At 36.9% G+C, this 3,750-nt stretch overlaps 1 non-coding gene across 1 annotated transcript; it reads right to left on the reverse strand.

Moving 5' to 3' along the window:
* Positions 1-3,225: 3,225 nt before the first annotated feature.
* On the reverse strand, positions 3,226-3,332 carry LOC111819961 (U6 spliceosomal RNA). Its single transcript, XR_002823535.1, has one exon. It is a non-coding gene; the product is annotated as a U6 spliceosomal RNA (small nuclear RNA).
* Positions 3,333-3,750: the final 418 nt, after the last annotated feature.

The following is a 3,750-nucleotide window of genomic DNA, read 5'->3' on the forward strand; positions in this document are numbered from 1 at the left end:
CTTGTACATAGGGCACTATGAGTCCGACGACACCTAACAACAGCAACAACTCTATAGTAGAGGTCTAAACAGGACACTGAGTTTCTCATTGAGCAGTTTTCCTGGAAAGAGCTGAGGCACCCAAGTAGGTAAATAAGATTTGTATAGGCGATTTAAAGAATGGAAAAATAGACATAAAAATACTAAACCCAAGAAACACATACCTGTTGTTATAATTAATTTAACTATGTCATATAGATAAAATAGTTTTCTTTTCTTGATACAAATTATAAAATTGGATCTTTGGCCTGCTGTCATGGTATCTGGAAATCATACTAATCAGCTAATCACACAGAGACTCCGGAGAACTAGGGCAAGAAGGGGCAGGGGGAAAGGGCATACTGTTAAATTGTTGATAAACAAGTTAAGCTGCTGCTGAAATAGACTGTTTTTGAATCAGTTATTTGGTTCATAGTTAGATAACTTGCATGCAGGAGAATCCTGAAATTGACAGTCTTCATATTATTGAAAGGGGGAGAACACAGCTGAACGTTTAACGCACTTGTAGGCTTTTATTTTCTTTTTCCTTTGCAGAGTAAACTCGTTTTTATCCAGGAGTGGTATGCAATCAAAAGTTATTGGCATTTACATCAGTTAGAAATATTTTTATGTAATAATTTATTAGAAAAATTAACACATGCAGACTACTAAAAGTACACTGAACTCCAAACATTGAATTTTTATAGATCATGTGTGCAATTTTGATATGGTAAATTTTCAGTATTGTATACATATCATGCCAATAATACAATGGTTTTTATGTATTTATAACTCTGGGGAGAACATTTTGTTGAATCACAGATTTTTCTAACTATTTGAGTATCTACTTATTTAAGTATCATTCAAAATAATTATTTTGCACATAAATTACTACAAAACATGGCATATACTTCTTGGACTTAATAAAATTGTTAACTCAAACAGTAGGTATTAAGATGAATTTCTGTATGGTGGATTATGGATCTCTGATGTGACCCATATGTGTTGGTTGCCAAGAAGACTGAACTTAAACTGCAGCTCAAGTCTCCTAACAGTTAAGGGGCATCTGTCTTGCTTAGCATGCATGCTAGTTTGGTTCCTGGTTCTGACATGATGTTATGGGCATTATTCTCTCTCTGGACTGCGTGTGATTCTTGTCTAACCAACCTGCACTTAATAGCCCATGATATTTCAGACAGCATTATTTTTGTTTATTTGACTTCTTTTGTTTGTTTTTGGTTTTTTTTTTTTTTTTTGGCAACGTAACCTCAATTTTACTTTCTTCTGGTTATCACATCTTTCTTTGCTTTTCAGTTATAATCTCACCCTCATTGTCCGCAGTCCTTATGGAGCTGTCTGTCAAGGTTTCTACACATTACTATCCGTAAGTATTCACATGACCCAGTTTTGTTCATTATGATTTACTTTCAGTCGTTTGAATTTTGAGCAGAATATGACAGAGACTGAACAGTGATTGAGCTGGTCCCCTGGTTCCTCACCTTTCCAAGTCTTGTTTTTCAGTTTATTTTTTGTTTGTTTGTTTTAATTTGTGAGTGACTTCAGGATCTGCATATCCTTATAATGAATTCTCATTTTGCATCTGCTAGCCAGGGTTGGTTTCCCTTATTTCCTCCCAAAACAGTAACAATCTCATAATGCTTGTCAAATCAAGATGGCAAAAAAAAAAAAAATGCCTGACATATGAGAGTTTTATGCTTGAGCTTGAGTAAGACTCCATTTGCACCTAGGCCTTTCCTTAAATTAGATATTCCCCAGAGGTCTTAATTAGATGAAACAAAACCTTGGCGTCAGTGATGCGGTTTTCTTATTTCTAAAGTTATGTAGTATTTTACTCTGGGAGCAACCCTATTATCCAATATCAATCTCATGGTTACTAATCATTACCTGAGCATAATATATATTATTCATGCTGCAGCCCACCACTTATATCGCCTTCATCACTCTAAACTCACCCTCCATTGGCATGGCTCTGATACACATCCTCCAGCTATTAGTGCCAGAAGCATATATCCAGCTAGATCTAGTGATGGTGGGAGGTGGCCTAGTGATCTGAGAGCATGGTGGTGTGAGCGCCTGCAGATGTGGATGGGAAGAATTCCTCAGTTCTGTGCAAACACCGTTTCCTGAGCATGACTACTTTCTACCCCTCTGGTTGGTTATTTCTGCTCTTCTCCCAATCTTTAGAATTTTCTATGTAATTTTAAAGAATTTCTTGTAAGGTTCATGAAAAAAAATAAAGCAGATGATGCGCGCGTGCACACACACACACATTTATGTGTGTACGTATGTCTGTATTAAATGAGTCCAGACTGATTTGACAGTTGGGGTCATGTATATGTTTTTTTCATTTTTACATTTCATACTTCTCTGGCAGATGGCTACTTCTCATTTCTGCCTCTTCAAACTGTCTCTGCACCTGCAGACTATCAGGAGCAGTTTATCTCTCACCTTCTAATTTTGCAGGAGATTGGAAACCACACAACCAAATTCTGTAATATTGGCTCATGATGTAAGAAGAAATCAGATCTCAGAGAAGGAATGAGAACTACTACCATGAATAAAATGTGTAGGTTTTAATGTGTGCATTTTTAAAATATTTATTAAATTACTCAGAACCCTTTTAGGCTCACTTTTAGGCTCACTTGCTCCTTCCTGTGTCTGTTCTCTGTTAATAGACATTGTTAGATAGCTGAATTTGAGAATGGTTAGTTAATTTTCTACCTTTTTTTGTTATTTATACCAAACCTGTGAGTGATCAAGATAGTAATTATCTTCAAGGAGTTTAAGTTGCTTGCCAAAGCTCACAAAGCAGGGGTAGTTAGAGTTGTTGTTGTTGGATACATGTATGGAAAACCTGAAGGGCCTGGAAATTTTTGTCCTACCTTCTCCTGGATGTGACCCATAGCCACTGCTTCACTGGTATGGGTATTTAAAAGCCCAGCCTCTTTGTCTCAAGATGGAAAAACTTTGATATGTAATTTATGTTCTAATGTTTCTCAAGGGGTTAGGCTAGGTCTGAGACTTCACCTGAATTGCACCTTTGCTTAGATTCTCATTTTTCCTTGTTGTATCATGCTGAGCAATATTGGTGCCTGAGGTAAAATGAAAAATGCATGCCCATCCATACTCCATAAAAAAATCCTATTGCCATTGAGTCTATTTTATTTTATTTTTTAGACACACTCAAAAAGTATGGAACACTTCACGAACTTGCGTGTCATCCTTGTGCAGGGGCCACGTTAATCTTCTCTGTATCTTTCCAATTTTAGTATATGTGCTGCCAAAGTGAGCAAATGTGCTGCAGAAGCAAGCACAGCCATTGAGTCAATTTGGACTCATGGTGACCCCATATGTTACAGAGTAGAAGTCCTCCATAGGGTTTTCTTGGCTGTAATCTTTATGGAAGCAAATTGCCAGGCCCTTCTTCCATGGTGCCATTGGGTGGGTTCAAACCACCAACATCTAGGTTAGTAGTCAAGTGCAAACCGTTTGTGCCACCCAGGCACCTGTTGTGCCCCTTCATACACTTATAAAAATAGTCTCCCATATTGTAAACCAAATTAAAGTAGTTAATATAAGCTTTAGAATTTAAAAAAAAAAAAAAAAGGATAGGACAATATACAAAGCCTCATGCTGTTCAGTATCTTTGCACATCGTTAACAACTGTTATAAACCTACTTGGCAGGTGTCATGGATTGAATTATGTCCCCC

This window comes from Trichechus manatus, unplaced genomic scaffold (assembly GCF_000243295.1).
Source record: "Trichechus manatus latirostris isolate Lorelei unplaced genomic scaffold, TriManLat1.0 scaffold00022, whole genome shotgun sequence".
In the NCBI taxonomy this organism is placed as follows: Eukaryota; Metazoa; Chordata; class Mammalia; order Sirenia; family Trichechidae; genus Trichechus; species Trichechus manatus.